The sequence below is a fragment of the Bombyx mori genome, chromosome 20, assembly GCF_030269925.1.
Source record: "Bombyx mori chromosome 20, ASM3026992v2".
Classification (NCBI taxonomy): Eukaryota; Metazoa; Arthropoda; class Insecta; order Lepidoptera; family Bombycidae; genus Bombyx; species Bombyx mori.
The window spans coordinates 10,575,908-10,594,731 of record NC_085126.1 but is presented as its reverse complement, the minus strand read 5'-3'; the positions used below and the strand labels follow the sequence as shown (position 1 = coordinate 10,594,731).

General features: G+C 38.3%; 1 protein-coding gene across 2 annotated transcripts in view; it reads right to left on the bottom strand.

Moving 5' to 3' along the window:
• LOC101742098 (phospholipase A1) overlaps positions 1 to 11,775 on the bottom strand; it is a 44,790-nt gene extending 33,015 nt beyond the window's left edge. For both annotated transcript variants that reach the window (XR_009975859.1, XM_004926145.5), the window contains exon 1: positions 11,415 to 11,775. The gene's annotated coding sequence lies outside the window, so the exon portion shown is untranslated. The remainder of the gene's footprint in view (positions 1 to 11,414) is intronic.
• Between the last annotated feature and the right edge of the window lie 7,049 nt (positions 11,776 to 18,824).

Sequence of the window (18,824 nt, the reverse complement as noted above, 5' to 3'; positions counted from 1 at the left end):
TGATGCGTAGAGAGAAGATGCATGTGACTAGGACATGTATGGAAATGGTAGTGCAAAGTCGAGGGGGAAGTGGTCGACCGAAGAAGACACGGATGGAGTGTGTTAATGACGATATGAGAGAGAGAGAGGAGTGAGTGTTGACATGACGGCTGATAGAAGAGAATGGAAGAGAAAAATCAGCTGTGCCGACCCCACCTACTGGGATAAGGTGGAGAAAAAGAAGAAGAAGCTCGGCACTAAAAGTGTTAATATAGTCTTCATGACTGGTAAAGTTGACGCGGATAAATTAAATTTCCACGTCCCGGGTATCGCTCCAGTTTTCAATATATGTCATATCGATGCTTGAAAGCCAAACGTGACTAAGCGACAATAACTGCTTTATACATTTTATAACTGATAGGCAATAACCATATTCGATGCGCAAAAAATATATATTTCTAGGTCTATTAAAATAATTTCATTCCTACAGCTAGATTCGTTAAAATAGAATTTTTTTCAGGTATTTCAACTTTAAATTAGTCTACTGTAAAGTTCACCAATTGTCGCTTAGTCACGTTATCTCCGCGATAGCAAGTGGTCTCGTGGACGAAGCCCCATGCGCTGGACTGATCAAGTGAAAGACTTTACCAGAACCCCACTTAACGAATGCGTGCGCCAAGCCTCAGTTCGCGAACTATGGAGAGCATCTGTCAAGGCTTTAATAAACAAGGTTTCCACATGTCCGCGATTGCTCTGCCAAGAGTAACCGACTATGATAATGATGATGATGATATTGTCACGCGCTAGGGTTCAGGATAAATTCTACTGAATTACAAGTATACACTGTATTCAACACTTAGAACACTTTAAACACTTCAAAACTCTCAATTAGCTTGTTCCGCTTCGCTTCAGTTGATCATCTGTTCGCTGTTTCGCTTCGATTAGTTTCGATTACTAACTGACTGCGTGCCATCTCTGCAACGCTTTTATAGTCGAAACGAAATCCCTAGAATCGTCGAGAATATTCCACAAAAGACTAGTATTTTGTGTTTCCGCTATCTGATAATAGATGGTGTTATACTTCTCGAGCGCTCTAGATGCTACTAGATCTTTCGCTATTCGTTTGACTATTCGGCGATAGATGGCGTTACTCTTACCGGCGTAACAATATGTATAAATATATTAATTACTACGTATGAGTACCCAGAATGTACAAAAAATGACTCTATTTTAAGTTAATCATTTATTCCCACAATTAGATTGCCATTAATTCGCAACACTACCTAACATTGCTTCCAAGTTCAAAGCAATTAAGAAAAATAATTCAATTAATAAAAATCACACAATAACACGCCAATAAACGTTAACGGTATATTAGAGGTTTTGAAACGTAGTATTTGAAAATCAATGCGATAGGCAAGACACCGAAGAGAATGGGGTGCATTTGAAAAGACTTGCACTCAGCATCGGGTGTACACAGGTTGAAGAAGAGAAAAGAGATATGAAAATCTCTTAAAGGTACACTGCGGTTTCGTTACTAAATTACTGGTGGTACGACATCTTGTGAGTCCACAAGTAGGTACCACCGCCCTGCCTATTTCTGTTGGGAAGCAGTAATGCGTTTCGGTTTGAAGGGCGGAGCAGCCGTTGTAATTATACTTGAGACGTTACAACTTATATCTCAAGGTGGATGGCGCATTTACGTTGTAAATGTTTAGTAGAGTAGGGTAGAGTTACCTCCCCGTGCGGACTCACAAGAGGTCCTACCAGCAGTGGATATATATATATAACTCTAAAGGTGCCATATGCTCTCCGTTTAATAACATATTCAGTGAGCTTCTCCACTCGTCTAGAACAAATTGAAGAAAACTCATGGTACACTAGATGACGGCTCTTCCGCTTCGGAAGAAATAGGCAATTCATAATATAGTTTCAGCTCAGGGCTCTTCCTACTAACTGTGATCGAACACATTTTGCAATGATATTAAAGTCACGGTCAAATGAATGCTAATTGAAGGTTGTGTCAATGAACTGCTACATATTAGGGTTGGCACAGATATCGGATAGGCACTATAATAATTTATTATATTGATTACTAGCTGACCCGGCAGACTTCGTAGTACCTCAATAGATAAATAAAAGACCTAAACTTTTGTATAAAAAATAATAATTAAAACAAACAAAAGGAATGCGTCCGACGGGGGACACATCAAAGGAAAAACAAAATTGTTATTTTTATATGTTAATTACGAGCATTTTCATATTTATCTACCTTTTAAACCTTCTCTGGACTTCCACGAGTAATTCAAGAACAAAATTAGCCAAATCAGTTCCCGAGTTTTAGCGAGACTAACGAACAGCAATTATTTTTATATACATAGAAGATGAGATAATAATTAATACTAATAATAACCGGTGACAAGTCAAACATGGCTACCTGGCTCTAAATTACTATTCCCTATTAGGATCCAGATATATGTGTGTAAAGAAAAACCTTTATTATATAAAAGCTTTAAAATTGTTTAGTTTAAAATATATATATATATATTCTTAGACGGACTCACTGTCCTGTCTGTCATTCAGTGAAGAGAGTAGTTTAGTTTTGCATAATCTGATAATATTGTTTAAAATATTTATATAAAAATGTGATTGGAGGAAACTGAACCATTTTTGAAGAAGCTGATAACTGGTAATGAAAAGTGGATCACGTACGACAAGAACGTGCGAAAAAGGTCGTGGTCAAAGGCCGGTCAGGCTTCACAGACTGTGGCGAAACCCGGGTTAACTCGCAACAAGGTGATACTGTGTGTGTGGTGTCATAAAGTTGTCATGACTCTTCCCGACATCTATTGGCGAATAATAATAATACTATTTTTCTTAATTGAGAGCAACTAACTGCTTTAAAAGCTCAATAACACTAAAGTTACTTCAGCAGATGGCGTTGTTAAGCAAACCGAAGCCAATGAGTGTTTTGTTTGAGGTTAGACCAAGAAAATGAATTGTTTATTTATATTATTTGTGTCTTTTCAACTTCACTTAAAAATGTCTAAACGATCTTGGAGTATTTCATAATTTTAACAATATGTAATTCGTATTTAAATATAATTTTTACAAAACACAATTTATCAAAAAAATAACCGGGCAAAGCTCGGTCATCATCTAGTTAGCTTAATACTAGATAGGCCATAAAATCCCAAACTCTATAACTTATTGACTACATTTCCTTCTTTCGTCTCCGTACCTTCTATAGGTTCTGACCGAAGCAGATAACACGGTTTTGATACGTGTATGTATTTTTTTTATTGCTTATATGGGTGGACGAGCTCACAGCTCACCTGGTGTTAAGTGGTTACTGGAGCCCATAGACATCTGCTACGTAAATGCGCCACCCACCTTGAGATATAAGTTCCAAGGTCTCGGTATAGTTACAACGGCTACCCCACCCTTCAAACCGAAACGCATTACTGCTTCACGGCAGAAATAGGCGGGGTGGTGGTACCTAACCGTGCAGACTCACAAGAGGTCCTACCAGTGAAATGTAAATGAGTATGAAATATTTTTAATGGGATTCCACTTTCAAATTTGTGGATGAGGAATTTCTCACAAGAGAACTAATCTCCCACCTGTAAGACTTTAAAAAAATAAACATCAACCTTCCACAATACCTAAGCTTCCTTAATTTAAAATCTATCGTTGTTGAAATGACTGACAAAAAAAAAAAAAAAATTTAAGCTAATGGCGTGAAATTATTGGGAATAAGCTCTTGTTGCGAGGAGGCGGTCACGATCCTAAGTATTGAGGAAGCGAGCAGAAAAAAGTTGTTGAAATTCTAATTTACTTACTTACAAATGACTTTGTATGTAAGCACATTTAAGGTTTAAAATCATGAATTTTCTCTTGCGCTATGAATATAATAAAACCACAAACGCGAAAGATAGCAGACATTAACTAGGACTCGAATTTGACTCAAATAATTACATAAAAAGAATAAATATTCCAAAAAAACAACAAGCCCGCAGCCCTATCACCTAAATAAAACGTTCGTACAAAAACCGCATGCTAAATATTAAAAGTAAAACTGAATGCAATGGATACGACGTCTAAAAAGATCGCAAGCACAATTTTTCCGCTAAACGAAAACAAGCTTTAGTGTATAACAAAATAAAAGCTATTATTGAATTTGCGTCAATTCATCTTGTTATTTAATCGTACATCGGATATGTTATTAATGCTAAATGCCTCTAGCTAAATATAAACTTCGCAATAACATAGTGACATTAATAAATCTTAATAAATTTGAATTAAAAATAGTGTAAGAAAAAATGATTTTATTGTAAAAAAAAGCGCGTGGTGCTTGGTATCAGTAGTTATAAATATTTTATGAACAGATATGAGTAGAAGGGTTATTTTGATAATATCCTGAAAAGCACCCCGCGCTTTTTTACAATAAAATCATTTTTTCTTACACTATTTTTAATTCAAATTTATTTAGATTTATTTTCTATTTTTAAGTGGGATATTCTATAAAAGCGTATTTTGCTAGTTTTTTTAAACAATTATTTATTTTTCATTTTTTAGTCGAATTTAAGTTTTTTCAATATTTTTTTTCAATTTTTTTTAGTGTTTGATAGTCATTGGTCCTTAATAAGGATACCAAATTTCGAGTTAATCCAACGTTTTGAAGGGGGTCAAAATCATGTTCAAAGATTCCGATACAAACATACATACTAACGTCGTAGTCTAAAGGATAAGACGTACCTATCCGTTACATTCCTATCTTGCGATGCAACGGTGTTCGAATCCCGCAGGCGGGTACCAATTTTTCTAATGAAATACGTACTTGACAAATGTTCACGATTGACTTCCACGGTGAGGGAATAACATCGTGTAATAAAAAATCAAACCCGCAAAATTATAATTTGCGTAATTACTGGTGGTAGGACCTCTTGTTATTTTTTTTTTTTTTCCTACCTAAGTTGAGAGCCTTGAGAGGCTATTTCAGCGTAACCCTAACGTTTGTAGGTGAGCTCGCGGGGCTCAAACCTGATGACGTTGCTAACACGAACCCTAGCAAGAGCCGTGCTTCGCAGAATCTACCACCGGATCGGAAACGCGACCCACTGAGAAGATCCGGCGAGAAACTCAGTGGGCTGTGTCTGGGAGTTAATTTACTCGTCGAGCCCTTCGTCGCAAGCGACGGGTTCGACGAGAACGGTGACCGGACCTCTTGTTACTCCGCACTCGTAGGTACCACCACCCCGCCTATTTCTGCCGTGAAGCAGTAATGCGTTTCGGTTTGAAGGGTGGGGCAGCCGTTGTAACTATACTGAGTTCTTAGAACTTATATCTCAAGGTGGGTGGTGCATTTACGTTGTAGAGCTCCAGTAACCACTTATCACCAGGTGGGCTGTGAGCTCGTCCACCCATCTAAGCAATAAATAAATAAACCATACATACGTCTGAAGCTAATAAAAGCGTATTAAATAATATATAAGCGTATTAGATAATTTCATGTTTTTTTTTGTGCTATATAGTACATGCAGCAATGACTAGAGCCCATAGGCAAGAATTCCAGAACCTTAGTGTACAAAAAATTATTATCCCACAATGAGTTTTAAATTAATTCACAACACTGCCTAACATTGCTTACAGGTTAGGTCGTAACCTCAAAATTTCCCATCTATCAAACCGGACACATCTCTGCTTCGCGACAAACTCACTATCATCAGTGGAACATACCAAGATATTCGCTCGATACTATCGCTGGTAATTCCCAACTAAAACATGCGGAAGCCTATCACAATACAATTTACTCCACTGAGAGCTCATTCCAATAGATTCGTTATTATGATTACGCACTACACGGCCGTCTGGTGTAGTAGTAAGTGAAATGGTCACTACACAAGAGGGTCGCGGGTTCGAATCCCGCCAAGGGAGGATCTTTGTATTATAAATGTAAAATATATTTTCCAGGGTTATGGATGTATATTTAATATTTAATATATGTATGTGTATAATAAAAATATTACATTTATTTCCGTTATCTGGTACCTGCAACACAAGTTCTTTACGAACTTACCACGGGACCAGTTAACGTGACGTGATTTTTAGTAAATATTTATTTATTTATTTATTATATAAATCCACAAGGTAAACAAACAAGAAGAATATTGCTCTTTTTTTTATTGCTTAGATGGGTGGGCGAGCTCACAGCCCACCTGGTGTTAAGTGGTTACTGGAGCCCATAGACATCTACAACGCAAATGCGTCACCCACTTTGAGACATAAGTTCTAAGGTCTCAGTATAGTTACAACGGCTGCCCCACCCTTCAAACCTTATATTAGATATGCCCTGTGGTAACATACGCATTCAATTAATAGTTCCAAAAGAATCGAGTAAAAAAATCGGGAGATCCGTATACCAGCCAATGATTAGTGAATCTGTTTGTACGTGAAATCACGAACCAGCAAAGATACTATCGTATTTATTATTACGAACATATCCGCGCTGCGGTCATTTACCTTGATAAAAATATCATGTGTCCATCCAGGCTACGGACTTTTGCGGAATCTTTTTTTATTTTTTTTAGTGCTTTGGTGGATGAACTAGCTCACGGCCCACCTGATGTGAATTGGTTATCGGAGGCCGTAGACATCTACAACGTAAATGCGCCACCCAACCTGATATAAGTTCTAAGGTCTCAGTATAGTTACAACGGCTGCCCCACCCTTCAAACCGAAACGCATTACTGCTTCACGACAGAAACAGGCAGGGTGGTGGTACCTACCCGTGCGGACTCACAAGAGGTCCTACCACCAGTGAAATGTATTCAATCTATCAATCTATCAGCCCACAGACGTCCACTGCTGAACGCAGACCTGGCCAAGGCTAACTACAATAACAAATGCTAAGCATCTAATGGACTCCCGCAACCTCCAACTGGTTATCGATTTTATATAATTACTAGTTTTTACCCGCGTCTTCGCCTGCGTAGTCAAGGAAAAGGTCAGTGTGGTTATCTGTCTGAACGAGATGTTTTTTCGGGACAAACGGTAGCCTTCAAATACTCTCCTGACCTAATACTCTTACTAGGATAAACAGACAAACTTTTAGATTTATAAAATTAAGTATAAATATAATACCATACAGCACACATTTTATTGTTATTACTCATATATTGAATATAAATCTTTGTCCGTTACAAAGATTAAATCCGAAGGTTTAATGTCTAATAAATCACTAAAATATTATGAGCATAAACATTATTTATTATCGAAGTATATTATTGGTTTAAAAAAAAACACGACAGAATAAGCCGAAAACTTATTTCTTGTTTTCGCATCCGCTCTGACACTTCTGTTTTCATCTTCCTAGCGTTTTCCCGGTCTAATACCAGAGACCGCTTAAACTACCCCTCTTTGCCCGGTCTTCGGCATCTTTATGAGTGAGGTTATTCTCCTCCATATCCGCCTTATACTAGTAAACACAATATCCAAAATTACGATTAATTTTAAATTCTATTTCGTTTGACCACTCATTCATACGAATGATCAATCAATCAATAAAATTCGAATCGAAACAAATAACACGAGATCGTAATTGACCGTGGCCACGAAGTCCGTATTTTTCGAAGCGTGCAAATTATAAATTTTGTCAAGTAAACCGCGCGAACAAATTTGGAAGGTTTTTTTTTTATTATCCATTCGCTGGTGGTCTAAGAGGCTATTCCAGTTACATACGGACGGGTAGGTGAGCTTTCAACTTTTTTTTTTTATTTTTAACGCTGGGGAATCCATTTACGGATACGCGCCGGCCGAGGGATTTTTTTTTAACAGACCGGGTTATGTCGGACTCTGCGGGCCTCCAGAGAAGAAGGTGAAGAGGAAGACCGGGGTCCTCCTCTTCTTCCAATTCCTGCCGGGAGACTACTGACAAAGGCGCGCAAGGCACTGCACGGCGTCAGCCATGCAAGAGCTACACCGCAAAATCGACTACCGACTAAGCCCCATCGAGCCCCACCACTCCGACTTCACGAAACCCACGGTACCGCACAGTGCGCGTCGAAGGCTCGCCGTCGCTGGCACCCGTCCTGATAATAGGACGGGATTCCATCCCCGGGAAGATCCCGCAGGACGTCGTCTCGGGAGATACACCGTGAGCGGTGTACAGGAGCCACTTTGCGCCGCCTCACCGCTGGACCGATAGCGGAGTACCGGGCGCCCCCGCACCCTGAGAGAATTTGCTAACACTACGCCTAGCAAGAGCAGCGCTTCGCAGAATCTACCAGCGAATCGGAATCGCGAACCACAAAGAAGACTTTATAAGTCGTCGTGGCCTAAAGGATAAGACGTCCGGTGCATTCGTATGTAGTAGATATGTGTCGTTCGCGAACGAACGAGTCAAACGACCCGGGTCTCAAATTCCGCGCGAACGATAGGGTCACTTCAAAAAATATGAGTCGTTCACTAAATAGACTCTTTTAACACAAAACCTACGAATCAGAAGAAAAGAACCATACGAATACGACGGTCTTCGGGTCATTTCGGGTTGCCGCGTCTCGCCCCGCGCCCGTCTCGCTTAGTCATTCGTTCGACTGAACGGGTCGTACGAACCGGATCATTTTGTCAACAGGTCAGTACTGATCTGAATCTCTAAAATTGAACGAACGACACATATCTAGTATGTAGCGATGCAACGGTGTTCGAATCCCGCTGGAAAGTACCAATTTTTCTAATGAAATACGTACTTAGCAAATGTTCACGATTGACTTCCACGGTGAAGGAATAACATCGTGTAATTAAGATCAAACCCGCAATTACAATTTCGCGTAATTACTTAGAGAAGACGTCTTGTGAGTCCGCGCGGATAGGTACCACCACCCTGCCTATTTCTGCTGTGAAGCAGTAATACTTTACGGTTTGAAGGGTAAGGCAGTCGTTGTACTATTCTGGAGCCCTTAGAAATCACTTCTCAAGGTAGGTGGCGGCATTTACGTTGTAGATGTCTATGGGCTCCGGTAACCACTAAACACCAAAAAAAAAGACCCGGCGAGAAACTCATTAATCTAGGAGATTTAGAGCAATGCATATGACCCACTACAAATTTATATTCAGAAAATACTCCACGTATCTCATTAGGATGGTAATATGTTTTCGATCTTTTATTATTTACAATTAATTTTAATAGTTTTATAGTTGTAAATAGACATGCTTTAACAAAAACCGACTTGAAATAGAAAAAAAAAGGTATTCCAAAACAAATTAATATACACCAAAAACAATAATCATCGAAATCGGTTGACGTGATATTGAGTTATTCATCTATTTGTCGCGCACGTACTTAATGCAAATTTAAGACTTATATGGTTTTCTCATGGTTACCATTATCAGAACTGGACTAAATTGAAATGGGACTACACGGGAAGCGTCAGCTTTCTAATAAAAAAAAGAATCATCAAAATCGATTCACCCAGTCAACAGTTATGAGGTAACAAACATAAAAAAAAACATACAGTCGAATTGAGAACCTCCTCCTTTTTTGAAGACGGTTCAAAATAATTTAAACCTAGTTTTTAGAACTGACCAGTTGAAGACACGAAAACATTTAATGTAGCTAGACGTTCATCACTCATTGATAAAATGTGACGAAAACAAATGATCATCTAGATTGAATTAAAACTTATTTATTTAAAACTAGAGGTCCCGCAGTAGTCGAAATTCGACTATAATTAATTAGAATTGTAAGTTTGTACACTATTATGATTGTATTTCCAACGCCAAGACTATACTGTAGAAAAATATTAATAAAGACAAACAATAATTAATCTATACTCAATTTGACAACAGACGTCAAGAACAAAAGTTTGACAATAAATAGTATGCATGCGTGTGTGCGTCAAATACATGGTATGTAGTGTGTGTAATGTTTTCTTTATTGATTTAATGTATCTTTTATGCATTATGTTAAAAAAATATTAGCATTGTGCACTTCTTCTCTATATTCTCTATAAGTGTGGAAAATTTCATACTCCTCCGTCCGCGCAATTTTCGTAAAAAGGGATACAAAGTTTTTGCTTCACGTATTAATATATAGATTATGACTACGTACTTTTGAGTTTGTTATTGTCATTATAAAATATTAATTCGAAGGTTCCCAATATCTATCTATCTATCTCTTAGGTTTATGGCGCATAGACCAGGTTTCATACTTGAGTGCCAATATCATACAAGTTGACGTTTACATACTAACTACCGTAATTTTTTTATATAGAAATAGTTGGATTGATTTTTTACGTTTCATTTAACGCAGAATGAGGTTATAGTATCTTAGGTCTGGCAGTCTGTCTGATTTGGGTTTTCATCTTTACGATAAGAGGATCTCAGGCGTTAGACAAGAGACAGCTATTTTTTCTCTATTAAAGTAAATGTTTTTTTTATTTATTCCTATGGCCTCTGGCGCCATAAGTGGAATTAACTCTATCGAGTATTTGGATTTCGTCAAATATTAGAAGATGGTTAAGGCTACTGTTCAAGATTCTATCTGCGAAATCAAACTATGAAAGTAGTTCTCATTATATCTACGACTAAACCGAAAAAAAAAACCTACCGCAGCCGTATTTTTGCAGAAAATAAAACAGTAAAACCTCTTTTTTAAAAAACTTTTTTCTTCTATCTCAACCTTTTCTTACATTGTTTTCGGAGTTCCGAGCTAAATTCAAATTCTATAAGGAACTAGCTGTACCCGTCCGCTTCGCTGGGCATTTAAAGTTAACATTATTATTTCTCACCCCCACAAAGATTCTCATCATTAACGCCCCCGCAACTGGGGTAGGGAGTCCAACACTCATACAAATATTAGCCTATCCATTAAGTACATGTATTCTCTTCATGTATACCAAGCTTCAAGTCAATCGGATGCATGGTTCAGTAGTTATAATGGAACATCCGTAAAAACCACTGCAGATTTATATATTAGTATAGATGTAAACACAAGGAAGCAAAGCAATAAAATATAATATTATACACAAGTGCAAGGTAAACTTCATTCTTCCAAGAACTAAAAATCTATGGAGACATCTTCTTTTGATAAACATTTTTATTTGTATTTCAAAAATTTATCATTTGCCTAATTGAGTTCTTAGCTTTGGGCCATTATTGTAATTTATATGTATATTGATAGGCCGGCCTGGCATCCCTAGATTAGCATAGCTCCATCGTCCCATGACATCCGACAGTGTATTTTAAAATGCCATTACAAAAAAAAACATTTAAAAAAGTTAAAAAAAAAAACGATACTTTTTTCTTTTTTCAATTCACCCTACAATTGTCAAGATTGTTAACGACCACGGCTTTTCTGAGCTACTCTATTTTGTTAATTAATAAATCAGCACTACGTTCCGTAAAGCACTAAATAAACAAATCAAAAAAATACACACCCGTCGTATCCACCTCAAGTCTCTCTAGACAATCATTTCAGCAACACAAAATATTGTCTTGAAACGTAAAACTTTAAAACCACAGATAATAAAATTAAAATTTATTTATTTAAAAAAAATAAACAAGATATACGAATCTACTAATTAAAATCTGATTAAATTTTTTTTTATAGATTTTAAATAAAACTACATGGTCATTTAAATTTCCCTACAACCCGTTATTTTTTTTTTATTTCGGATCGACGAATTCGCTCTTTTCACTAAAAATGATTTTTTTATATTCGCAGCCGATATGCGTTTGGCACCCGCGCCACACATTCGCAGACACGTCCGGTCGGTGTTACAAGTTTAAGGACACAACGCGGTCAGACGGACAGTTTTATGTAGCACGTTTTCATTAATTAAGCAAATATTTACCTAATATATCTTAGGTACAGAATCTACAAAGAGAATTTGTCTGTTGAAATATTTAAATAATTCAGACTATGATCTCAATAGTATTGGAAAAGCAACGTAAAATAAAGTAACAAATCTCATTGAACGATGGTAGTGTGTTCAACTATTAATCTATGGATCAGGGTATGGGACCCCAGTTTCCTTGATTCTCTTTCATCCGTCCGTTGTTCTCATTGCGTGATGAGATGAAACCTAACAGGGTGTATTTTAAGTGCGAAGTAATTGCGCGCCAAAAGGCATTAGGTATACTCTGTACGGACCATAGATAATAATTGACAACTGGAAACTTGATGGCTTGTAACAGATAAAATATATAGGCCGAATCGAAATGTCAAAACCCAGGCGGGTTCCATTTTTTCTAATGAAATACATACTCAAAAAATGTTCTCGATTGACTTCCACGGTGAAGGAATAACATCGTGTAATAAAAAACAAACCCGCAAATTTTTATTTGCGTAATTACTGGTGGTAGGACATCTTGTGAGTCCGCGCGGGTAGGTACCACCACCCCGCCTGTTTTCTGCCGTGAAGCAGTAATGCGTTTCGATTTGAAGAGTCGGGGCAGCCGTTGTAAATATACTTGAGACTTATATCTCAAGGTGGGTGGCGCATTTACGTCGTAGATGTCTATGGGCTCCGGTAACCACTTAACACCAGGTGGGCGGTGAGGTCGTCCACCCACCTTAGCAAAAAAATAAATAAAGAAAATGCACCTAAACTAAAATGCATCCTCTTCTGCCCAACATCACACTAATCGAATTATTAAAATTGTAGCCAAACCAGGATACGATTTATTATACAATTTCATTATACCTATATATTAAATTATAATAAGTGAGTATGTTTGCACTGGTATAACGGTTGTGTACTTTAGTTTTAGAATCTTAACATTGATTTTTTTTATCAATTACGGAAATCAACAATCGTCTGAAGTGTGCCTTAAGATGATGGTTTAAGATTTTTGTGATTCAATATTCAATTTTTTATCGTTTCTTATATCTAATTTTTGTATATTTTAATTTTTATATCTAATTTAAATATAATCTATAATCTAATTTAAATATTTTGCTGAGGGTAAAATGGACTGCTCACCGCACTAATGTATCCGTCCTCAAAGAGCTCCAAATCAAACAAAGGCTTATGTCGATTGTGCAATTGCGAATCCTTAATATGTTTGGACATATCATTCGTAATGAAAGCTCATTGGAACGTTTAGTGGTTCAAGGAAGAGTAGACGGTCAACGCTCTCTCGGCCGATCATCCACAATGTGGACAGACTTGGTTAAGTTATCTACGAAGTGTTCCCTTACTGAGTGTACACGTACCGCCACAAATAGAGAAAGATGGAGAAGTCTCCCAAAAGCCGCAACCAAACATTAAGACTTACGTAACCACGACCACTCCGCCAGGAGTGAACGACTGGTGGTAGGACTTCTTGTGAGTCCGCACGGGTAGGTACCACCACCCCGCCTATTTCCGCCGTGAAGCAGTAATGCGTTTCGGTTCGAACGAAGGGTGGGGTAGCCGTTGTAACTATACTGAGACCTTAGAACTTATATCTCGAGGTGGGTGGCGCATTTACGTTGTAGATGTCTATGGGCTCCAGTAACCACTTAACATCAGGTGGGCTGTGAGCTCGTCCATCCATCTAAGCAATAAAAAAATAAAAAAACGGAGAAGAAAAAATATCTTATACGATTGAGATGTTTTCGTGCATAGAAATTGCTAAAAACCTCACTAAATTTCAAAAAGATCAAAAACATCATAAATATGTGCAACAAATGATTCTTGGCGTTTTCATTTTTACTGCATATCGCCGTCCTTCTGGATAAACTTGTGGCTGACAAACTAGACGCAAAACGCAAGACGCAAAATCTTCTTAGTATTTTGCAGAGTTCTATGCTATGCAAAACTATGCTTCAAAAGAAACAGTGACGGACCTTCTAAATGACATCGAGGCTACCTTAACGAGCAGCTAATTTCGAAGAAAAAAATACGCCAAAAATACCTTCAGGCAATAACAAGCATCACTGACAATTTCATTACAATCAGCCCTCGGGAAATATTTCAACTGTGATTTTTGTAAAATCGAAAAACCACGTCGAAGTAATGAATTAATGGTAGGCAGCGGCTTGGCTCCGCCCCTGGCGTTGCTGACGTCCATGAGCGACGGTGACCACTTACCATCAGGTGGGCCGTATGCTCGTCTGCGTACAAAGGCAATAAAAAAAAAAGTAAATTTAAGACGATCGCGCGTTTAGTTCGACGCTATTATTCGAACAACTATGAGTCTGACCTCATGCCTCAATACGGACCGCATTATTACCCTGTCTATTCTAGTAAGTGGTTCACCAATTGATTATCGATAAATGTGACTTATGACTGATGTAAGTCGAGTAGTTCAAATCACGATTTGGAAGGCTCTTCTGATGCCGTTATGATCTTAATAAAAAAATTGGTACTTAGCAGCTATTGGGAGCGGACTCCAGGCTCAGAGCTCTACCTACCAAACGACTCCTCTGCACTCTCGCCCGATCATCCCATCCCCCGAGATCAGAGCCCTTGCGGGGTTGTTTGCACGTCGTTTCAACAATTGTGATTAACTGTCAATAGGTATTAAGGTTACTGCCATCTTAAGCTATTTGAAACATCTAAAATAATATAGAAACAATAAAATGACGTGAGATTGGACCTTAAAATCAGAAAGTAAACCGTAAAAATAAATAATAGTTAAATAACAAAACAAAAAAACAAGCTTAAAGAGAAAATCTAACGAAAAATAGAAAAAAATATATTGTAGAAAAAAGAATCATCAAAACGGACCCACAGTATAAAAAACTTTAAAAAAAATTAGGCCTTGTTTAAAATATTGTGAAAAAGCTGTTAAAATTGAAAGCTAGTCCCAAAAACAAAAAAATCGCTAATTCTGATTATCCTAGAAAGAATAACTGTTTAACTGTTCAAAATATTGATTTGAATTGTCATCGGTCCTTGTTCAGTATGGCAAATTTCGAGTTAATCCGATGTTTTGGAATTGATCAAAATCATCTTCAAAGTTTCCGTTACACACTATTATAAGTGTGAAGCTAATAAAAGCGTGTTAAAAATGAGAGAACATTTTTTAAGAATTTATTTATCATTACAATATTGTGCACTGGAATCTCGACCAGACTTGCAGTTCTAAGTATTAAATCATACGCGGTAATACTAAGCCACTACAAACAAATTACAGATTCAAGACATATGACATTGAATAAATTGTTTTAAGTAGAAAATAAATGTTTATTTTGATGTATACTTAATGTCCGTAATTTGATACTTGAATGAGGACCGAGCGTAACTTCCACGTTCTGTGTTGAGTGACATTACTGGTGGTAGGACCTCTTGTGAGTCCGCACGGGTAGGTATCACCACCCTGCCTATTTCTACCGTGAAGCAGTAATGCGGTTTGAAGGGTGGGGCAGCCGTCGTAACTCTACTGAGACCTTTGAACTTATATCTCAAGGTGGGTGGCGTATTTATGTCGTAGATGCCTATGGGCTCCAGTAACCACTTAACACCAGGTGGGCTGTGAGCTCGTCCACCCATCAAAGCAATAAAAATAAAATAAAAAAAGACATCAAAAACAATTTTGATACTTTTAACGGTATACGTTTATTGAAAACGGTTATGTCATCGTTAACCTTTTGATCTTAGATGAGCGGATGAGCTCTCGGCCCACCTGATGCAAAGTGGTAACTGGAGACCGTGAACAACACGACATGAATTCCGCCCCCGTCTTCAGACATGAGATTAAAGTTTCAATTACATCACACTCTTCAAAACTTCAACTTCAAAGATACTGGTAGGAAGGTGGTTCCTATTGGCGGGGGCTTTATTACCCGGTCATCGGTTCTCGTCGAACCCGTCGCTTGCGACGAAGGGCTCGGCGAGTAATTAACCCACAGTTACACAGCCCACTGAGTTTCTCGCCGGATCTTCTCAGTGTAGGAGTGGATCGCGCTTCCGATCCGGTGGTAGATTTTGCACGGCTCTTGCTAGAGCTAGTGTTAGCAACACACCCGGTTTGAGCCCCGCGAGCTCACCTATTCGCCCGGTTACGCTGACATAGCCTCAGAGGAGATCTCTCTGAGTCCCGAAGACCCAGAAGTACGTTGCGTTTTCACACACACTTTAAGCGATTTTGACGAAATTCCAATATAATTTTATTGCTCAGATTAGACACGAGTTCGGATGCGCAGTTTAAGAGTAAACATAGCATTTAAAAATTCAGAAACAATTGTGAATCGATTTTTTACTTTTACAATTGTGCGAAACTCAAATTTCTTCTATGCAGTCAATAATAAAATGTTTTTCATTAATTCGTTCAATTTTAATCTATTCCTATTTAGACTAACACGATGTTGTCTCAGATAAAAGAATTACCTATTTAGTTATAAACAAAAATTCTTAGATATTAAGTAAGATTGAATTATTTCTCTTCATTGAATGACAGGTTAGTTTTGTTTTTTTTGTTTTTTATTGCCCTTGTAGTCATATGAGCATACGGCCCGCCTGACGTTGAGTGGTTATCGTCCCCATAGACTTAAGGGATGCCAGGGGCAGAACCAGGCTGCTGTCTACCGCTTAACACTCCACAAGCCTCGAAGTGAACTTGTCTAAGAAAAATCCTTTTAATACTAAAGAGGTTATTCTTTACATTTGTATGCAACAACGCATTGCCTAAACTATATGTGACATTATTACGTAAATTCGTACGAAGATTTCTAAAGAGCACATCGCCATTCGGGCAAATTGTTAATCAATAGAAATAAACGACCGCCAAGTACAAAGCCCATGTAATTTGAATTAATTCAACGCGTTCTAATTACCGTAATACGTGTACTCGTGGTAAAACGAAGCTACATTGGGTATCTGGCTCTTGGCTCGGTAATGTAATCAGTTGTCTGATTATTATTTTTTTTATTGCCTAGATTTGTGGACGAGCTCACAGCCCACGTGGTGCTGCGCCACACACCTTGAGATATAAGTTCTAAGGTCTCAAGTATAGTTACAACGGCTACCCCACCCTTCAAACCGAAACGCATTACTACTTCACGGCAGAAATAGACGGGGTGGTGGTACCTACCCGTGCGGACTCGCAAGAGGTCCTACCACCAGTGATTACGCAAATTATAATTTTGCGGGTTTGATTTTTATTACACGATGTTATTCCTTCACCGTGGAATTCAATCGTGAACAATTGTTAAGTACGTATTTCATTACAAAAATTGGTACCCGCCTGCGGGATTCGAACACCGTTGCATCGCTATATACGAATGCACCGGACGTCCTATCCTTTAGGCCACGACGACTTAAAATACTTTAAATAACTTGAAACTTTGGTTTAACTAATGATTGACCGGTCGAAATACAACAAAATCACTCTTTTTTTTCCTACCTATGCTGATAGCCTTGAGAGGTAATATTTTTTTTTGCTTAGACGGGTGACCAAGCTCACAGGCCACCTGGAGTTAAGTTACTGGAGCCCATAAACATCTACGACGTAAATGCGCCAACTACCTTGAGATATCTAAGGTCTCAAGTATAGTTACAACGGCTGCCCCGCCCTTTAAGCCGAAACGCATTACTGCTTCACGGCAGAAATAGGCAGGGTGATGGTACCTACCACCAGTAATTACGCAAATTGAAATTATATCAGCGCTACCCTAGCGCAGCCTTTCCCAAAGTGGACGATAACGCTGCAGGCCTAGAGGGGGCGGTAAGAGACCCAGAAAAAAATGGGGGCCTGGTGTAGAGGCTTACGAGGCGATTTTTAATTTTCATCTAGGACTCTTAGACACCGATTAAGCAGTCGCTATAGTGGTAATTAAAAAAAATACACAACATGAATACGGGCGTCGGCCTGGTATCGATCTTGGGTAGCACCACCCCATCTCCTCCCTGTGGGTATCGTAAAACGCGATTAAGGAATTCACTGGTTTATTACGCTACAGCGTTTTTGGAGCATTTACTTTATAATAGCGTATCCAACACGGGCAGATAAAACCATTTTGCCTATTTCTGTCCCGAAGTAGTCTCGCGTGCGATACTCTATAATTGGAAATTCTGATCGAATATCAAGATGGGTCGCGGTGTCTACGGGCCCAAGTTACCACCACTTAACACCGGTTGGGTCTTTAGATCGTTCACACATCTGAGATAAAAAAAAGGAAATATAGAAAAAACAACTATAAATTATTTACTTTGACACTAAAATGTAGTTAATTATAATAGTTCGTTGAACTCGAACAACAGAGGGCGTTTAGATACAATAATTATATTCAATTCTTTAATAAAATAATTACAACAGATAATACGATATTGGCTGTTATTGTTAATAAGGTTCTGTATGTTTTTGTGACCATTGAGTTCTAAATTCCATTCTTGTTACATTCTTGGGTCCGAGCTTATGATATCGGTGGACCCACTGTTGCCATAGAGAATAATCTAAATAAATTACGACTGGGTCCAATCTTTTAGACCTTTTTGTTGATAGAATGGCTATTTTCCTGGTGGCTCGGAGGATTTTCCATCTTCACCTGAACGAGTGGTTGAGCATGGACTCAGCTAAGGGTAAGGCTTGCTGACAGCTGCCCGAGCGTGCCAATGAAGGACCTTACAAGATAAGGAGGCCAGTCGAAAAGATTCCACGAGAAGTTTACATTACGCTAAGAGTCACTTCGACGAGTACAGTAGCCTAAGCTATGGCCAACGCTAGCGCTAGAACCAGTGTGCTCAGTGCGTGTTTTTAACGTTCTCGATAGCGTAAAAGTTAACTCAAATTTTTATATAGTTGGAACGGTTACCTACGTTTGCCACTAGGGGCGCTGTTCCAACTGCACACAGATTTCAATTAACTTTTACGTTATCGAAAACGTAAAAAAACTCGCACCAAGCACAGAGACGAACAGA